The 21,596-nt window shown below is 40.7% G+C and overlaps 1 protein-coding gene across 2 annotated transcripts in view; it reads left to right on the top strand.

The window, feature by feature from the left end:
* CREB5 (cAMP responsive element binding protein 5) overlaps positions 1-21,596 on the top strand; it is a 415,368-nt gene that overhangs the window by 319,238 nt on the left and 74,534 nt on the right. The gene's annotated exons all lie outside the window — the stretch shown is intronic.

Consider the following 21,596-nt stretch of genomic DNA (forward strand, 5'->3'; position numbering starts at 1 on the left):
GCTTGGTGATTATATTTAGTGAAGTTACTTGAAATAGGTCATTTAGTTTACATATAGTTTAATTCTCATACCACAATTAATAAGGTATCACATGACTACAAAATAGACTGCAGCAAACTTTTCAGCATCTGATATTGGATAAGGATAGCTTTTGCTAGAAGTTGGAGATTAATCTGGTCTGCTGACTGGCAGCATTAGAGACTGTATCTGATGGTTGGTGTGAGGATGTTGTTGATAGTTCTGAAAGTTAGCCATCAATTCCTGTGAAGGGTGGAGTCAGACCCAGTGACTTCCTTTTCAGTGTCAGCAAGAGTTTTCTCATGCCTGCTTTGGTCACTTTCTCTTGGAAACTTCACGCATTTGACTTGCAGCTTCTTGACCCAAGGAATCAACTGAGCTCCCAGTGTTGGCTACCTTGGGCAAATAAAATCTGTGGTCAGAGAGTTCTCTTTGCTATGCCACAATCCCTGTGATGTGCCAAATGGCACCAGCATCTGCAGCAAAGCTCATTAAATCTTTTTGGAATCGGCAAATATTTTTTCAACTTGAGCCCTGCTGAGCCAAACCAAATACTTGCTGGCAGAATAAAGTTCAAACTGGCATCTGTTTTGGAGACCAAAGTAATGCCATGTATCTTTTTTCAAAAAAAAAAGAAAAGAAAAAATGAACTGTGAAGGTACTTAAGAAAAATAAATGTAAGTTCTTCATGTATATGAATAAATACTCAGGGTCTGTGTCTGAGATGTGACTCCCTGTGGTTTACTTTGGAATCTTCTTATCTGCTTCAGGGTCTGTACCTTTTGGAGGGACCTTCCAGATAGATGTTAGGTAGATTCTAAAACAATTCCAAACTGAATGTCTCTGCCAATTGATTTTCACTGGATTTTATGCTACCGCTTGACTCAAAAGTGTCCTTCTCCTCTTCTTGCTGGCAAAGAAGGAAAATGCTTCCAAAGGTGGTATAGGTTTATGCTTATTTATATGTATGAAATAAATCATATGATTTGGCAAATGAATAGTGAATAATGTCAGCTGGAAACAAAGGGAACTGGTCCGTACTTATAAAAATAGTTTTACCCCACAAATGTTTGTTGGGTTAAATTTACTGAGTAAGCACACCACAAGGCTGATTCATGTTCTAAGAAAATGAATATTTCCAGGTCCACAGCATCTGAGCTAATTAACTCTATCACAGGGTTGGGCCTTAGGGAGTACAACTATTCTCTGCTCAAGCTCCCACCTCTACCCCTGTTATTGCCAATACATCAATTTGAAGGGGAAAATGGTAGCATTGACTGCTTATGTTTGAAAGAATAGCACTGGAAAAGTGTTAAGTGAATTTGAATATGTCACTCAGCATCTCTGTTCTTATTATGCTTGTGTTTTTACTGGAGAAATCAGTTATTGCCATACACTAACCATATAGTATTTTCTAACAGCTTTGGGCTGCTCAGATGAAAAGCTTTTATGAAATACAAAGTAGTGAAGGAAAAAAAAAAAACTTGCACGATTTTAATGTCAGCCAGAGCCTCCCCAGGTTTCTCTGAACTATGGGCTTTGTTGTTCTATGCCTAATTTTCTTCCTGTGTAAGACTGGAATGGATTCCAGATTTCAACTAAAACTCTTGTTTCACTATTTTCAAGGACTTTTCCAAAGGTCACACATGGACTATTGTGATGAATGCACTCTGCAGGGTGTGTTCCCAGAGCACACAAGTAACCAGAGAGCTGCAAGGGAGGTGTTGCCCACACCAAAACACTGCAGACTTATTCTCCTGGGGACAGTGCTGTCAGAGTGTCCATTTCAAGCTCCCTGTTGGCCACAGACAAAAGCCATTATCCTAAATCTCTGGCGAAAGTTGGAGGTCTTGGAAGTAGACAAAAGTTTAAGACAGGATTGCTTTAAATGCACAACTTTGTTAGAATTTTTCTGACTAGTGATTGCCCATTAGAGTGCATCTGTTTTCTTTGCCCCAAATTAGTAATTTCTATTGTGAGAGCAAAGTAAACCAAGTGCCTTTAACAAGCTCTCCAGCACATTAATCTACGACAGCCTAGATCAAGAAGCACATGTGCAAATCTTTTGATTTAATGTCCATTAGCATCAATGTACCGTAGCCACATCTGTCCAAGCTATTTTTATCATAATTCTGGCTAATTATAATTTCATTTTATGGGTTTATTTTCTGAAGAATTAAGTCAACAGACATGGCTTCACAATGCACATATTGGATTTCTTTTGGGGGTCAGAGCAGACTCAGAGCTCTGAGAGCCTTCTGTCTTTCTAACCTCTCAACATCATAGGCTCTTCCTTCTAGATTCCTGGGAGCAATGTGTGTCTTAGAAGAAAGTGGGGTCTGCTAGAAAGAATTTCACTGGATAGATACCTGGTGGACATTTTTAACATTCAAAGGGGAAAAGGAGGAAAGGAGCGGGTAGGGGAAATGCAAACCATACTGGGACATATTTCCAGTCTCTGCAACATGCAAATAATTCTGTAGTGATGTGGTTATGGTGTTCTCAGAATTATGTAGCTTTGTGTTCATTTCTATTTATGGGAATTAGACCAATTCTATTTAACTTTGAAACAAGTTATTGTTTTTACTTTAAAGAAACCAATAACGATTTGGAAGCTAAATAAGCAGTGGGGGTTGGGGGTGGAGACTTGGCCATACACCTGTCTTGTGTCTCATTATCTATGAGTTGGCTACTACTATATAGGACTGATTAAAATGATGGAGGGCTCCGACCACTCTGCCCAGATTTCACCTTAAGTTTCGACAGAGTTAGTGAAGGCTAGGGAGTGTTGATACTAGGAATGAGAATAGGAAAAAGATATGTACAGCTGTGACCTGATTTTCTCCTCAGTACAGCCCCACAACAGAGATATTGTTACTGTTTGTTTGTTTGAGGCAGGATCTCACTCTGTCACCCTGGCTGGAGTGCAGTGGCATGACTGTGGCTCACTGCAGCCTCGAATTCCTGAGCTGAAGCAATCCTTTCACCTCAGCCTCCTGAGTAGCTAGGATAACAAGTGTGCAACTAGCTAGTTTTTAAAATTTTTTTTTGTTGAGACAGGATCTCACTATGTTGGCCAGACTGGTTTCAAATTCCTAGCCTCAGGAGAGCCTCCTGCCTCAGTTTCCCAAAGTGTTGGGACTATAGGCATGAGCCGCCGTGCCTGGCCTATTGTCCCCACTTTACAGCTGAGGCAATTGAGGCTACAAACGGTTAATAAAACTGGCCCAGTGACACACCACTTAGCAAAGACTAAAGTTTCAGACTCCAATAACAAAGCTTTTTGATCACAACATTGATCCTTCCGATAAAAATATCATATGGCTACCTGATAGATGTCAGTAACCAGCAGATTAAATCATATTCTCTTGGGTTAATTTCTATTTACATAAAAATGGGAGACAAGGATTGCAAGGATAGTTTATACCTCCAAATAACCTGGAAAAGATGTAGAGTGGTTAGTAGCATTCCCCATTGGTTTAAACAGGGCTCTGTAGCCTCACTAACTGGTACGGCTTCACTGTTCTTTATCCAAACACATTCTTGTCTTGACTTTTCTTATTTTACACATGTGTGTGTCTCTCTCACTTGATTGATTGAAAGCTCCTTGAAAATATGCATCTTGCAAGCTCCTTGTACTGAGAAAGGTCCCATAAATGAGAAATGAATTTAATTGAGTTGAGTTGAGTTGAATTAAAATAATGGGAAGGAACCAACCCTAGCAATGATGATGAAGGTGGGATGAAGTGGGATAAATCCAGATGAATTCTAAGCTAAGTAATCAGCCTATCAAGAGTAGCTGACTTCATTTGATTTCTTTGAAAAATACCTAAATCTGTCATATTTTTTTTCCTGGAGAGAAAAGCAGTATGTTTGTTCCTTTGAAAACAGAAGTTGGAATATCATTGTCCTCCTTGGAGTTGAGAGTAATCAATACTAAATGCCATTTCTTCCATTGTTTTGGACTGGCCATGCCTTATTTTGATCATTTATTGTCCATACCTCATCTATAGTTAGGTTTGCAGTTTATTGAATAGATACATAAGTACATGCGTTGATCAATCAATGAAAGATGCTAAAAGGACGAGAGAGACAAGGCATCTTAGAAATGGAGACTACTTAGTTAGAACCTTCTCCATTTCCCCCTTTTCACAAGTGAGGACACCAAGGCCCACTAAAGATTTAGGGAGATAAAGCCTTATTGTAAACACAAAACTGGACTCTGAGCTTGGGCCTTCACATTTCTACCTAGAATTGTGCTTTCTCTGTCAGCTGCACTGATACATTACTAACAGTGCTTCTGTCGGCTCGTGGTTTCCTCCACTACAGCCTGGCAGACAAGAACTAGGGAGGTATGGTTGCATATCCACTTTGTTTTGAATGTCAACCTGGGTGTGTTTGTGTTTGCCTTTCCCCTCCCTAATTATCGAGCTGGATAACTGTTTGCCTACGGTGCCCCTTGGCCACCCACTGTCCAACAGATAAATCACAGAGGAGCCTGGCTCCAGATGGAGTTGCCTGGAAAGCTTATACACATGAAAAGACAGTCTCCAGGTAACATCTCTCTGCCACTCCTGAAAAATGCAGTTCTTCGATTTGCCTATTTGCTTTAATCATCCCCAGCATCACTTCCTAAAAGTCCAGGATTAAAAAACTATGAATGAATAGGCTGTCTGCTTCTCAGAAGCTCTGTGACCAGCAAGGAAGTGCTATTGATTTTAAAGAAGCTCTCATCAACTTTTGAATCATGCCAGCAGCCATGTGACCCTGTAGCCTGTGATCAAAACATGAAGATGATGGAGTGAAGTAAGATGACCACGTTTCTCAGAATCCTCCTCCTTCATTGCTGTGAAAACCACTGTCCACCATGTAGATGAATAGGAATCACATAAGATTCCATGACAACAGCAGCAACAATAACAATCTATACTGTCACTCGTATGTATGCTGTGTCTCACTTTAAAAGTAATTTTCCGCTGGGCACGGTGGCTCAAGCCTGTAATCCCAGCACTTTGGGAGGCTGAGACGGGCGGATCACGAGGTCAGGAGATCGAGACCATCCTGGCTAACACGGTGAAACCCCGTCTCTACTAAAAAAATACAAAAAAACTAGCCGGGTGAGGTGGCAGGCGCCTGCAGTCCCAGCTACTCGGGAGGCTGAGGCAGGAGAATGGTGTGAACCCGGGAGGCGGAGCTTGCAGTGAGCTGAGATCCGGCCACTGCACTCCAGCCTGGGCAACAGAGCAAGACTCCGTCTCAAAAAAAAAAAGTAATTTTCCTTCTGAAAACACCATGGTAGAAAGTAGTTATTGCCAGCCTGAATCAAGCACTTATGTATGTAGTAGGAGCTATGTTAAGCATCTTGCAATATCTTCTCAATTTTTAGAACAATTTGATGAGGTAGATATTCTTTTTTCTTTGTTATTTTTTGAGACATCCTGCTCCATCACCCAGACTAAAGTGTAGTGGAGGGACCATGGCTCACTGCAGCCTCAAACTTCCAGGCTCAAGTAATCCTCTCATGTACTAGGTAGTGCAGCTAGTAACTAGGATTGCAGGTGCACCACCACACCCAGATAATTTTTTTTTTTTTATACAGTCTCCCTATGTTGCTTAGGCTCATCTTGGAACTCCTGGGTTCAAGCAATCCTCGCACTTCAACCTCCCAAAGTGCTAGGATTACAGGCATGAGCCACCACACTTGGCCCAGATACTGTCCTTAATCTTATTTTATGAGTGAATAAACTGAGAGGTTGGGTGTGTTGTAGAACACGCAGTTGGTAAAATATGGTCTGGGATGTGAACCCAAGCACTGGGCGCCTGGTTCTAGCTCTTAATTGTAATGTTTAGCCAGCAGTAGGGATTATTATCCTATGAGTTTACATTAGTAAAGCACTTTACAAATTGCAAAGTGCTTCCATGTACATCATATTGTTGGGGCTTCATAGCAACCCTGTAGGATCAACAGGGAAAATTACTATGCTTGTTTTATAGACACAGAGAGGTTAAGTGACTTTTCCAGGATCACTCAGTGGCATAACCAGAACCTGAGCCCAGGTCTTCTTTGATTTCTGTCCTGTTTCTATTATATCATGCTAGCCCTGGCGTTCCCATGGTAACTTATTCTGAATAAAAGCGTGCCTTTGTAAAAATAAAGCTCAGTGGCATAAAGTAAGATTAGGCTCAAATTAGTAGCTCAGGCCCCATCACCTCTTTGCTTATGCCCATTAAACTCTCTAGACCTCATCAACTAAATATTGGAGAGGAGTCTTCTCTATATTTCTGTCTGACCGAGACAAGTGCTGAATCTGAGTTTAGCTATTGTTATTAAAGAATTAAAAGCAATAGCATTTTGAGACTAACACTTTGAGAGCTAACAGAAGCCCCATCTCCTTTCTGCTGGCTGGAAGTATGACCTTTTATATGCCATTGCCACTTTGCCCATTTAAACTGTAGAAAGTTTAATTTGGGAATACATCATGTCATCTTAAAAATAAAATGTAAATGATTAGATTATGAGACCATTGATAAGAGAAGGGCTAGCAACCATCTGTTTGTATTTATACAGAAAAGAGGAAGTTCTTACAGAGTCTGTATTCCATGACCTGATCAGAACTCCAAATGCACGAGAATATACATTTGATTATGTGTCTGGAAAACAAGAATTGAGAGATGATTAATTGCCTATGAATCACCAAATTCCAAAACAGGAAGGGAGTTCAGGAATTCTTTTGGCAAAATCCTTTCTTTTGAGAAAAAAAGGCCTGAAGTTCAAGTTAATAACCTGTCTAAGGTCACAAAGCTAATGAGTGGAAGAAGGAGAATTAGAACCCAGGTTCCTGATTTTCAAGTTTGTTGAACTTCCCTCTGTATATACTATCAGGGTTTGATGGGGAAAGTCATCTGCTGGTTGCTGTGAGAGTGACCTTTCTAAGGTGATAGCTTATGAAGCATTTTCTGCAATTTGGTTATTGAAGTGAAGTACACAGGGGTGAAAGAGGCCGATCAGCTTTTCCCTTCTGTGTCAACTGGGAATTGAAGCTGATCATCAAATCGCTCAAAGGAATGGGCTCAATTCCCTATGATTTTTCCAGAGACTTGGTGGTCTTGACTTGGCTTATTTGCCAGCCAGAGTATGAATACAAGCTGAGGATTTCATCCCTTGGCACCCAGTACAAAATGCTTTGGTTTTGCTTGCCACCAACCCAAATCCCCGTGTTGTCTCGCTGTTTTCATTGAGCCTGCATGGATCTTACTCACGTTCTAGAGCTCCATGTCATGCTGGGTGTGGAGTGGTGAATGAATCCACGGCTCACACAAGCACAGAGGGGTTTCGAAATGCCCCTTTCCATCCCATCTTTTCTCTGGGCCCTACCTTCTCCACCCTCACAACTGGCTCCTCGTACACACATTCAGACAGATATTCTCCTAGGACTCATTGTCTTTTCAGTTTTATTTCTTTCTCTTTCTGCCAGTATCCACCCTGTTTTGGTAACCACGGCAACTGGTGAAATACAATCCCAATATTTGCTAGCTGCCTGTCACCCAGCCCAGCACGCGCATTGCTGGGTCTTGTTTTTATGTTTGTTTAATGTTCCTGAGCCTGAACTCAGACGCATCTGGGCAAAAAGGAAACTGCATATGGTTTGGGTCAGAACACCCGCTTTCAGGCAAAGTTCTCAGGCGCCTCTTTCTTGTGTATTTGTGGACGTGTGAGCACGCGTGTGTCCCTGTCTGCTTTGGAACATTGTGCAAATAAGTTCAGCTGTGTCAGAAAAGCCAGAAAAAAAAAAAAAGGAAATTTAACAATCTTGTTACAGGGAAGTTCTGCTTTGCAGAGATGTATTTTGGTCATTTTCTTGGAATGTATGTAGCTTACACTTCCAAGATTTTTGCCAGCACAGCTAATAATGAAAGTTTGCTTTGCACTTTGGGATGATGACTCTGTCTTGCTTTGTTTTTGTTGTTGTTGTTGTTGTTGTTTGTTTGTTTTGTGGGAAGCACAGGAAATTTGTGCCTTGAAAGGGATGGAAGGTGGGGCATTCCAGTAGACAGAGGAGGCAAAGTTTTCCTAAAGGTTTAGGGTTTTTTTGTTGTTGTTGTTAAAACCCAAGAATCCAATCTTGAAGTTTAAACTATAAAGAGTGTGTCTTCCCTTTTGATATTCTTTTAAAATTGTCTTTTTATCACTTGTTTGAGAAGCCGGATTGTACTGAATGATTATTGTATTGCCATAGTATGACTAAGATGAACCATTAACTTCCTAGGATACTTAGGTCCCAGACAATAAAGGCATGTCTCAGTTATTTTTATTTCAAAACTATATACACAGTCCCCAGGACAGAAGTGTTCAAGGAGGATGAGATTTTAATCCAACTGCGGCCTTGTATTCCAGAGATTAAAAGTGCTACCAGAGAGCCAAGTCTGTAACCTTGCTTTCAATATAGAGCCAGGATCTGAGGTGTAAGGAGCACACTTGGGCAGAATTTCAGAGCTGCTAAAGTGTTTCACATGTACCCTTTCCTGGAACTTCCTTCTCCCTTTTGGCATCTTGCATAGGAACGTGCCACACCCATGTTTCCATGGTACCTGAGCCTCAGTTTGGTCCAGTGTTCCTGCCAGCCCCTTCTCCTCCACTCATCTCTGCACACCATGATCTCGCTCCAGGAGCCCCTCTCAGGAGCTCAGCATTTTCCTGAGGGCTTCTTGCTGCCTTTGGCTGCCCTGCCTACACTTGCATACAATCCCTGTTTGCTGCTGCAAACTCCACTCCTTTTGTCAAGACTCAGCTCAAAGACACCTTTCCTGTGAAGTCTTCTTGCCTTCCCTAGGTGGGCAGGAGCCATGCCTTCTTCTAGGACAGACTTCACTTGCACTGTTTGTCTCTTCCTCATGGAGCTTTACTGTGTTGTCATTGTCCAAAGGACCTGCCTCACCGCCAGCCTGCAAATTCCATGAGAGCTGGGGCCAGTTTGATTCAGCTCCATGTCCCCAGTTTGCCATCTCTCCTGTACTTGCTAGGTGCCCAGTAAAGGTTTGCTGATAGGAAGAAGGAAGAAAAGTCAGATAAACTAATTGAGGTGGTGTTACTGTGATTTAATATGTCATCCCACACTGTGGGCTACTATTTTTTTTAAGTTCCAGAGAGAAGATAAGACTTAAATCATAATTTAATTCTACCATTTAATCATAATGGTAGAATTCAAGGACCCATAATAAGCAGGTGGGAGAGAGACACTGAACAGGTGTGAATTCTACCCCAAATTCCCCAGATTTCTACATTGGTACCTGGGGGCTCTGCCAGCCACAGTCAAGTACAGCTCTGCAGAGAAGCCCTGTACGAGGCCTCTTGACCCCTGGTGTGGTACCATCTGAAGGTGTGGTGGCCTTATATCAAATGCTTTAGCACTTTAGTGCTGAAATCCCCTTGCTGCAGGCCCAAGACTTCAGTACTTTAAACACACACACACACACACACACACACACACACACACACACACACACACGCAGGTTAATGGATTCCAATGTCGTTTTGGTCCAAACATATAGGTGTAAACTAAACTTTTTGCCTTTAATACATAGAGGGCAAAGGAATGTGTTAAATGAAATTTCTTGCCTTTTTCTCTGTTTCATATATGTAATACATCAAAATCTGCGGTTACATACTAATAGTTTATTCATGTTTTTAAAAATTTACGAGTAAAAAATATATTTTTTAAAATAATCAGATGGATCATTTTGAAAACATATTTAATAATTTTACTTAATTGTGTTATGGGAGTTATCACTTAAAATTTAAAACTATTTCCTAATTCATTTTCTGGAATATTTGAATTTTCCTCTACTAGAATATAGTCCTTTGATTATAAAAATTAGAAAGACAAAATCTGAAACTAATTACATCTTTACTTAGTTGCTTAGGTTAGATTTTCAGAATTAGGATTAACAGGTCGAAGGGAATAAACATTATAACCCTTCCAAATTTCTTAAAATTTATACTAAATTTTATTTATTTCTATAATATAGGAGGATTTTCATCTTAGAGCATTTTCAGAGATATTTAACATTATCATTTTAACAAGACTTTACCAATTTTTGTTTGCATTTCTTACATTATAGGTAATGTTGAACATCGTCTTAAATATTTTTTGGCCGCTTGATATTATTCTTTGATGAATTTCTGTACTTTAAGGTAAAGGTGGTTTTTCTTCCTTGTGGTCCAGGGAACTAGTAATAGAGTAGATTGTCCTTCCTCTGCTGCATTTTGAAAATTCTTATTCATTAGCCAGCTTCACCACCTTACTTTACAAATTATACTTTCATTCTCTAAGACTAAATGAATAATTTAAAAAATACACTTAATCTTTTGTGGATTTTTTGTTTGTTTTGTATTACTTTTTTTTTGTTTGGGAGCAGTGTTTAGAAGTTTGTTTTTATTCTAATCTTAAGCTTTCTGATTTTTATAGTTATACAACTTATGTGATACAAAAATATTGGCTTCTCTAGGAGTATTACTGTGGCTCTTCCACATTTTCTGTGTTTATTTAACCAAGCCTTTGATTATTTAAATACATGCTTAAGTATCTGAAATAAATCAGAGATGTGTTTATGTCATTCACAACGTTCTGAGGTAGGATTACATGGATCCTGCTCTTATCCCATTTATGACAAATCAATCTCTGGCCATTTTTATTTCCTTGGTCACTATGTAAGTATATAGATTTATGTTAGTTACACTTTATCATTATCATTGGATGGGTAAGTGTTACTGACTCCAATCTCAAGCAAGAAAGTTAAACAGAAAATATAAGGAGTGTAAGTGTTATTAATGGAGTATTATTTTAAAGTTGAGTGAGTCCTCTGTTAACCAGGTTGTAACCTCCTTACTAGTATCTAGGCTCCCTGAAAGGGAGGGATCTGAACACCTGGCATATAGTTGCTAGAAAATATCGATTTATCAAATGAATAAATATGAATAATTAATTATATAACAGTATTAAACATGCACTGAGTGGCAATCATGGGCCATGTTACTATGTGCTTCCTCTGTCTCTCTCTCTTTTTTTAATGGGATCTTTTTCTGTTATCCCTGCTGGAGTGCAGTGATCCAAACATAGCTCACTGCTGCCTCAAATTATTGGGTTCAAGGGCTTCTCCCACCTCAGTTTCCCAAGTAGCTGGGACTACAGGCAGATGCCACCATGCCCAGCTATTTTTAAATTTTTTACAGAGACAGGGTCTTGCTATGTTGACCAGCCTCAAACTCCTGGTCTCAAGTGATCCTCACATCTGGGCCTCCCAAAGCTCTGGGATTACAGGCATAAGCCCCCACACCTGGCCCTGTGTGCTTGCTATGTGGTAAGGAGTCAGCGAGGAACTACACACAAAGCACGTTGTGTTGTTTTTTGTTTGTTTTGTTTCATTTTGAGACAGAGTTTCGCTCTCGTTGCCCAGGCTGGAGTGCAATGGCGTGATCTCGGCTCACTGCAAACTCCACCTTCCAGGTTCAAGCATTTCTCCTGTCTCAGCCTCCCGAGGAGCTGGCATCACAGGCATGCGCCACCACGCTCGGTTAATTTTGTATTTTTAGTAGAGATGGGTTTTCTTTCTCCATGTTGGTCAGGCTGGTCTCGGACTCCTGACCTCAGGTGATCCGCCCGCCTTGGCCTCCCAAAGTGGTGGGATTACAGGCGTGAGCCAGTGCGCCTGGTCCCACACAAAGCACTTTGTGCACTTATGTCTATTATCTTCTTTAATTATCCCACTGTCCTATGAGGTAGGTGTCCTCATTTTTGTAGACAAATGAACTGATGTACAGGGGACAGCGCCCAGGATCATTTAGCCAGCAAATGGCCAACCAAGGATTTGAACCCAGCTCTGGTTTCAAAGCTCACGTTCTTAGTAACCCTAGAGGACTAGCTGACCCTTCCATGCTGTCTTTGCTTTGGTTACCTTAAAGCAACGTGGTGACTGGATTTCAGGAGGTGTGGACGCATGGAAGCAGTGACCATTAGCCAGCAAGTATTTATTATCTGTGTCAACTGTGTACTTAGATGCTCTCTCTCTCTCTCTCTCTCTCTCTCTCTCTCTCTCTCTCTCCCTCTCTCCCTCTCTCCCTCTCTCCCTCTCTCTATTTTTTTAACAGTAGGCCCCTGATGTTCCTCGGTGGGTTTTTGCTGGCCATGTTATGAATCCCTAGACCCATGCATGGAGCACATCATTTCCCTGCACCCAGGGCAACAAGTGGGGAACACAACCACATTGTAATCCTGACCCCAGATGGAGGGCCAGGCTCATCATCCTGTTCCCACCCAGAGCTGTGGAGCAAATGCAGCTCAAATCTGTACCCCAGCAAATCACTATAGGTCATGGAATTTGGGGGGTATTTTTAAATATTTGAAATCTCGAGTGTTAAATTGGAAAATACCAAGTCTCTGTATCATTAACAATAATGTTAATAATGACCACTAGCTCGTATTTTAAGAACTAGGAAACATATTCATAACTTTCACATAGACAGTAGGCTACCTTTTCAGGGAAACCACAGCTCTCGACTGGAATTAAGAATAAAATGTTTTGTTGTTGTTGTTGTTCTTTTTAAGAAGCAAAGTGAAGCATTGATTGAAAACAAAAACAAGGAATCAGACTACCTAGCTTCAGATCTAGCTGCACCTCCTGGTTTCTTCACCCCTCTGTTCCTCATTTCCCCATTGACAAAATGGGGATAATTTTTAAAGATTAAATGAGGTAACAGAAATCATTTAGCACATACTAATTTCTCTCTCTCTCTCTCTCTGTATGTATATATATGTATATATATAGAAATACTTTTAACTCCTGTTTCAAAGGATACTTCTGTTTCTTTTACTGGTTTAATTCATATGGTTTAAAACATACTTGTTCAAGGTGCATAGTCTCAGAAAGGAGAAAACTGAGACTAAGAGAGATTAAGTAACTTACTTTAGATCATTCAGCAAAGATATGGTAAAAGTCAGTTCTAGCGCTCAACTCCTAGCTTTGATTAATGGACTTAGTTACCATGTCCTTTGTAGAGACTTGGATAGAGAAACTCATGGGAGTTATACAGCTGTTACATTGAATTTACCAATTAATTAATTGAAATACGAAAAAGTAAATGTGACTTTTAAGATTTTTTACAAATAGTTCAAAATTTATTTTAGAAAACAGCTCAGTGCAGTATATTTTCAAAATTTAAACACATGTTATTGTTTTATAGTTTGTTAGTTCACAAGCTTATAGGTACAAAACACTTTATAACATTAAACTTTTAATGTTAAAATATTAGGGCTAAAATTGCACAAAGACTAAAGGCTCACCAAGAAATATATATTAAATTCCGTCACCTCAAATAGATTTTTACTATGTCTGTGCAAATTACTTTGAATTATCCAAATATTTGGAATACGTCTAGCCCTGAGACTTAATTATCTAGGTACCCTAAAATGACATGAATTGTGCCATGCCAACTTTTGCCATTATTTTTTCCTAAACACCTAGGATCATTTTTGATTTGCATAACAGTTTCCCTTAGGTTTTGCAAGTGTACTTGGAATAAATGCTAGCAAAGGAGCAAGAACTCCCCAGGCCCCTGGATGGAGGTGGTTGGGTCTCCGAGACATGGTTCGGTAGGCTTTTTGCCAACACACCCTCTGGAACAACCATACCCGTGATCACAGAGTGTAAAAAACCTGATTATTTTCAAATCTGATGAATGAGTTCAGCTGTTCGGTAGGCCAGTATGGGGTATGTGAGAACATGGGATCACAGCAAAAACCATGTTTATCTCACTCCATCATTGCAGTGAACTTTATCTCCTGGGAATTTTCTTAAAGGGCAAGTCTGGACAAAGTCATGGCTTAATGACCAGAGAGTCTACAAGCAAGTTGTTCCTGTGTTCCAGTGAAGCAGAAGACAGGGCCTGAGCTTGTTAGGAAAGATAAGCTAAAGAACTGCATATGCTCCTTAGACAAAGATAATTTGTCACATCACCACCATTCATCTCTTAGTTCCCAGCTCACTGTTCCAACAGGTCTGTTTTGCAGATTTCTTATATATAAAAAAATGTCTCTAGCTGTCCACCGAGCAATCAGTTCATTCATTCATCCTTTAGCTCCAAAAATATTTATTGAGCACTTTTTAATTACCAGTATTACACTTAGTTCTCAGAGATACAATGGTAAATAAGCTATAACTTAAGACTCAAGAACTTACAGTCCAATGAAAAAATCAGGTAAATAAATAGAAAACTAAGTATGTTGTGATAAATATTATGATAAAGTCAAGTACAAGGTAAGCACCTAATATGCCTTCATACTGATGGCTGGGAGGTGTCTAGAGTGGTTCTTCAGCAAGACTTCTGAGATGAGTCAAGTTCCTGTGCTCTTCAATACAGTAGCCTAGTGGCTACATGTGTCTAGGTAAGTTTTAAATACATGAAGATAAAATAAAATGTAAAAATCCGTGAGTTCCACTATCCACATTTCAAGTGCTCAATAACTACATGAGGTCAGCAGCTATCATATGGGCCCGCACAGATAAGGAACATTTCCACTATGTCTATTCAATAGCGTTGGTCTCAGCAGATCTCAAAGGTGAGAGGGGAGGAGTTTTGGAGGGAGAGTACAAAGAGTGAGCTGAAACCTGGAGATGCTAGGGGAAAACGCATTAAATAACTGTTTTAAAATAACAAGTTATTTTTAAAAACGTATGTATTTATTTATTCAAGAAGCATTTATTATTTGTGCTAACAAGCTGTGGGTTTTGCAAAGATGCTTAAACACAGTCCCAGTCTCTAAAGAACTTACATTTTCATGGGCAACATAGGGGTCATAAATTACCACCAAAAATGCATATTTGAGTATAGAGAACAGACTGGTTAGTTCAAGTGTGAAGCAGTGAGTGGGGAAAAGAAGAATTTGGAGGGAGGCTCAGGCTAGGCTTCATTCTTCCTGAAGCTGTTGTTTATGACCTGGGTCTTGATGAGCTGTAAGGATTCAGAGAGGGCAGTGGCATTAAATTCCTTACCTTGGTTAAAAAAAGAAACATTCAAGTTTCACAAAGTTCTTATAGCTTTAGGGTCCGGCAAGCAACTGGGAAGCTGAGGCTCTCCCCACTGGCATATTCATTAATGTCTTTCTACTAGGACTGCCCCTTATACAATAGAGATCTCATTCGGCTGTGCCAACTTACACGGAATAGTCTCCCTTCTAAATGGTGTTCCGTGGATTAGTTTAGGGAAGCCTGAGCCAGATCTTGTTTGCATTAGGTGGCTGAAAAAAGGATTGGGGGTGGGGGTTTAAGGATTATGCAAATCACTGGCTGATATGTAGGTTGGAAACTGGAGACATGTGTGAAAGCAGTTTTTATGCACCAATAGGTGAGGGAACTAGGAAACAGTTCTAGGTGAACTATGGGGTAGCTAACTTAGGCAGATTGAATGAAATTGTCAGTAAACAACTATATAAATTTATGAATTTTGTTCTCTGAATTGTATAATTCAGGTCTTATGAAACTCATCCCTGGCCATTTATTCCCTGATTTCTTGAGATCAGAATCTGTTCAATGACCACTTTCCCTTTCTGTCTGGTATTTTTGCTCTGCTGGGAGGGTCTGCAAAGTGCAAGTGAGTCTTGCTTATCACAAAAGCCACTTGGTCCTCTATTTCTAGGGGTATGATGTTCTCTGTTGTTTGGGAAACACCAGTCTCAGAAATCCTTTGGAAGGAATTTTCCCAGTCATCCAGGAAGAGAAACATTCAAGAGAATGATAGAAAAGGATCTTCTTAGCAAAAAAAATCATAGCCTGTGCTGAGAGGAAAGCTGAGTTCAGATCTTTAGAAACTGTGTAACATGATGATGAGTGAAAAAGGAAAAAACAGTTTTCCAGATCACTCTTTAAAATCTCCTTCAAAATGGGGTAACCAAGGCTTGCGTCTTCATTCTTTTGCAGTAGAAAATCCTTTTATTGAAACTCATGTAACTCTTTGAAAAATAAAAAGGTGATTAGAAAGATGGCATGAATTGTTTGAAGGAAAATGGAAATTTGATTTTTTTCATTGTTACCTAATGTGATTTTAAAAATTTAATTAAATGTAGTTGGATATTTATTCAGGCAAAAAAAAAAAATCAAAAGGGACATATTCTATCTGAATATTATGTTTTAGTTTCTCAAGACCGATAATACATTATGAACATATTACCTGGCCATGCAGGGATTTTTTTTTTTTTAAACAAACTTGTTGAATTAACTGATTTCTACTTGACTAAAGGTTGTTGAGTTACCAAAAATGTTGTGGAATTGAGCACAGTTCAGGAGGTTTTACAGTGCTTCCCCTGGAATTCCAAGGTGGAGCTTCCACAAATCCTTCCATTAAAAACAGGCCTCCATGCACACTCATGAGTGGTGTTCCCAAAGTGTGTTTAAAAGTCAGTCATTCAGAACTCAAAACACAGTTTTCCTCACAAGAAATGTCAGAGATGGTTACTTTCCCAGGGCTGCCCACAAAAGCCTTTTATTCCATAATGTATCTGAAAGAGCCTCCCTCCATCTGTTGAGCGAAGAATGGAGTAGTACTGGACAGAAATCCACCCCGTCCACCCCCACCCTGCAATCCCTGAGGGCAACACTTTTATTTGCTGAGGCAGCCACCTGGACTTCAGGGAGAAGGAAAGGAAACACATTTCTCTCTTAGTGGATTCTATCTCCGAAACCATCCCTGGAATGGTTTTTTGTAGAGTGAATGTTTATCAACCAAGATGTGTTTCTTTCCTTTGAGATAGCTCAATAACAACAATTAAGTACGTTTTGAACTCTCTTCTTTTATTATCGTGATCTTCATCATGACTGTTCTGCACCATTACTGGATTTCGAAACCAGAGGAATGATGATCATATGACAATCAAAATTATCATCCCTTGGATTCGTTGTTTAGCAAGGGCATGCATCTCCCATCCACCAAGATATTAATATTTCATAGTCCTTAAAAATAGCCATAATGTGAGCCAGGCACAGTGGCTCACACCTGTAATCCCAGCATTATGGGAGGCCAGCGTGGGTGGATCATGAGGTCAGGAGTTCGAGACCAGCCTGGCCAACATGGTGAAAACCTGTCACTACTAAAAATACAAAAATTAGCCAGGCGTGGTGGCGCACATCTGTAGTCCCAGTTACTCGGGAAGCTGAGCAGAAGAGTTGCTTGAAACCAGGATGTGGAGGTTGCAGTGAGCAGAGATCACGCCACTGCACTCCAGCCTGTGCGACAGTGAGATTCCCTCTCAAAAAAAAAAAAAAAAAAAAAAAAAAAAAAAAAAAAAAAATCCATACTGTGGTGTTCTCACATTCAATTAATATATTGTAACTTTCTGATGTCTGAGCAATTGATTCTTTTTAACATTGAAACCAGAGATGAGAGTGATGGAAGTGACCTACAGAAAGATTAAATCTACCCACTGCAAGGTCTGAACTAATCGAAGTAATTCTGTATGCTTACTTCACATTAGAAAATGAACAAACCCTTCATCTCCTCCTCCTCATTACTAACACCAACACTGTCTGACATTTTTGTCCACCTAGAAATTATATTCATGATTTCTGAAAACATAAGTTACTATCTCACTAATCCTCATTCACCTCTCAGGATATACTTGGGAAATTTTCAAGTAGTATCACACACTGTTGCTTTTTCTTATTTTGCTTTTTTTTTTTTTTTTTTTTTTTTTTTTTTGAGATGGAGTTTCGCTCTTGTCCAAGGTGGAGTGCAATGGCGCTGTCTCGGTTCACTGCAGCCTCTGCCTCCCAGATTCAAGTAATTCTCCTGCTTCAGACTCCTGAGTAGCTGGGATTACAGGCGTGCACCACCATGCCTGGCTAATTTTTTGTATTTTTAGTAGAAACAGGGTTTCACCATGTTTGTCAGGCTGGTCTCAAACTCCTGACCTCAAGTGATCTGCCCGCCTTGGCCTCCCAAAGGGCTGGAATTACAGGCATGAGCCACCATGCCTGGCTTATTTTGCTTTACTAATCGAGGGATGAGACTTGGATGACAGTGCAGGCCCTAAGGTGCTATAGCTCATTGTCCATAGTGATTCAAGGCTATTTTTTGCAAAAAAAAACGGCAGGGAGGAAACCCAGGGAAGTGGACATTAGAAAATGATTTGTCTCTATCTGAGTGCAGTGGCTCACACTTGTAATCCCTGCACTTTGGGAGGCTAAGATAGAAGGACTGCTTGAGGCCAGGAGTTTGAGACCAGCCTGGGCAACCTGGTGAAACCTCATCTCTACAAAAAATACAAAAATTAGCTGGGTATAGCAGTGTGCACCTGTAGTCCCAGCTACTTGGGAGGCTGAGATGGGAGGATCACCTGAGCCCAGGAAGTCAAGGCTGCAGTGAGCTGTGCTGTGATTGCACCACTACACTCTAGCCTGGCATCAGAGTGAGACCCTGTTTCAAAAAATAAAAAAGAAAGAAAGAAAAAAACTTAGGAAACTGTTTGTTTCTGTATGGTTTGTTAGCGATATCCCAACAACGTACCACAGACTGAATAGCTTAAACCACAGAAATTCATTTCTCCAGTCTCACAATTCTGGAGGTTGGAAGTGCAAGATCAAAGTGTCAGTGCAGTGAGTCCTTCAGAGGGCTGTGCGGGGAAGAATCTGTTTCAGGCCTCTCTCCTTGTAGATGGTCAACATCCCCCTGTGTCCTTACCTGGTCTTTCTTCTCTGCTATGTCTGTCCTAATCTCCTTTTCTTATGAGGACACCAGTTGTATTAGATTAGGGCCGATCCACGTGACCTCATTTTACCTTTATTACCTTTTTTTTTCTTTTTTTTTTTTGAGACAGAGTCCTGCTTTGTCGCCAGGCTGGAGTGCAGTGATGTGCTCTCAGCTCACTGCAGCCTCCGCTTCCCAGGTTCAAGCGATTCTCATGCCTCAGCCTTCCGAGTTGCTGGGATTATGGGTACACGCCAACACGCCCTGCTAGTTTTTGTATTTTTAGTAGAGACAGGGTTTCACTGTGTTGACCAGGATGGTCTCGATCTCTTGACCTCAGGTGATCCACCTACCTCGGCTTCCCAAAGTGCTGGGATTATAGGCATAAGCCACCATGCCCGGCCCCCTTTATTACCTCTTTAAAGGCCCTGTCTCCAAATACAGTCACATACTAAGGTTCCGGAGTTAGGATTTCAACATATGAATTTGAGGTGGGGCATGGGAGGAACAAAATTCAGCTGATAGCAGTTTCCTAAATTGAAGATTGCTTAAATATTAAAATATTAAAAAAAAATCCTAACCAGGATGCAATGATTTGCCTTTGCAAAATCAAATCTCGGATTCCAGTGGGAGTTCTGTGAGGATCTGTAAAGCCTAACTGTGCTGGGCTGGTTTTTCTCAGGAAGAGCCCTCCCTTGAGAATATTGTAGCTTGCAGACTGGTTCATTTCTGAAGCTGAAAGCAGGCAAGAGAGGTGCCCAGGGTGCAAACGTAGGAAAGAGCTTGCTCTCGGCTGTCTGTATGCTGATCGTGCATGACTCTGAGAGTGAATGTCTCTTTAAATCTTGTGCCCCGGACATCTCTCTTGCTCCACCCTGGTCCCTGCACTTCTGTAGAGGAAGGCAAACAGTATTTATAAGTTGTCGTCACATCACGCTTTCAATGACATTTTGGCAAACATCTAGTATTCAAGTGTTCTCAGAAGTTAACTGATAGTGTGATTGTTAACACGGGCTGGGGGAAGGAATATGAAGGCGTCCTAAGTTAATAGTAATGGCCACTGAACCAGGAATAGATTTTGAGGTCCTTGTGCCATATCTCTACATTTGTAACCCAATGGCATGCTTGCTTTTATTTGGCCACATTCTTAGCCTTGATGCTAGATGATGACCTAGAGGACAGCCCAGGATTTGGGAAGGGATTCCATGACTTGATTTGTGAATCCATAGCCAGGGTCAGAATATGCTGAGGTCTTTGGCACTGTGTCCGTGCTATGATCCTCTTATAAGTGTCCAGCTCTATTCTGAGAACGGAGCAGGTGCAGATGCACCTCATCTCTGCCAGTGGCTGTGGCTGTGAACTTTAGAAACCCATTCTGCCATGGCAGAGCAGAACTCCAAGACCTGGAGCAGACGATCCACACCTCTGGAGCATTCTGCTGTTCTAGCAACAGGCCGGAGCTGTCTAGACAGGAGAGAGCTTTCCTTCTTACCCCCGGTAGTGATTGATCTGGCGATGGAAGCGATGCTGTTTTCTTTCCAGAAGTGGTGTGATTAGTGAGGCAGTGAATGTTGCTGTTTTCTAATAGACCAGCTAGGACAGCTAAGTCCCAGGCTTTCAGGATGAACCTTTTAGTGCTCTGGCTCCCTGCTTTTGCCTAAGAACATGCACTTCCTCCAAGAACCTGCTCAAGCCCTCCTGGAGGAAGTCCAGATGGAAGCTTCTACTCACTTCCTCAGCTCGGTGCCTTAACATGAATTTGCAGAGCCTGATGAAATATTTTATCATTCTGAGGGGGAAATAAAAGCCACCTCTACCCTTCCATCTGACTGTTCAAAATGTACCCTAGAATTTCCTTTAGAAGTTGCTCTCTAAGGAGGTACAAAGCGAATTTTGCAACGAGCCCCCCTTTTTAGTATTACGTGAAAGGTGCACCATTAATATTAGCAAAAGTGAATTCTGTAGTGACATGGAGAGAAAGAAATTTTCATTATAAGGTCAGTCTGCCTGTAACTTTCTCATTCTTTCACTCTATGTAGAGCAACAAGAAAAGTTATAAGTTCAACGTGGCATTAGTCTGTAGCGGCTCGTCTTAATACCACAAAGGCTACTTGCAGCTAAATTTTAATCATCTAAGGCCTTGCTGCTCAAAGTGGGGTCCCTCAACCCACAGCACCACCGGGGAGCTCTTTAGGAAGGCAGAATCCCTGGCCCTACCTCAGACCTGCATTTTAATAAGAGTCTCAGGTAGTTCGCAAGCACATTAAGTTGTGAGAAGCACTGTTTTAGGAACTATTGAACCTTAAGAGATTCTATCCAAAGACAGGAAGATCTGAATTATCGTCTCTACCCAGAAGCTGATAATTAACTTTAGCAGTTGTTAGAGGTGATGGTTTTTTCCTATCAAGTCCTTTTGCAGATGGGCCCTCTCTTATCCATTCTGTTTGAGACCCCTTCAGTTTCTAATGAAGCTTAATTGATTAGCTCTATTTGTGAAAAGCTCAGGCCCTAATAAGCACACTCCCACTGGGTACACAACTAAATAGTTTATGAGGTAATTCGTATTTTAATGTCTTTCCTAATGAGCCCTTTCAGTAATGAAATCCCCTGAGAAAACATTATTGGTTCCCAGACGTTTCTTAGGCTCCTAGGGCAGGAAGGCTGATGAAGGTGGAAGCGCGAGGCTCTCGAGTAGAAAATAGTTTTCAGTTCAAAACAAGGCAGATTCTTTTATCCCCTCAAGAAATATTTCAAATATGGCTTTTCATACCTTCTTTTCTAAATCCTTATCCTCTCAATCATTTTCCACACTAGAAACAAGACTTTTTTTTTTTTTTTTTTTTTTTTT

This window comes from Rhinopithecus bieti, unplaced genomic scaffold, assembly GCF_001698545.2.
Source record: "Rhinopithecus bieti isolate Rb0 unplaced genomic scaffold, ASM169854v2 scaffold_13014, whole genome shotgun sequence".
In the NCBI taxonomy this organism is placed as follows: Eukaryota; Metazoa; Chordata; class Mammalia; order Primates; family Cercopithecidae; genus Rhinopithecus; species Rhinopithecus bieti.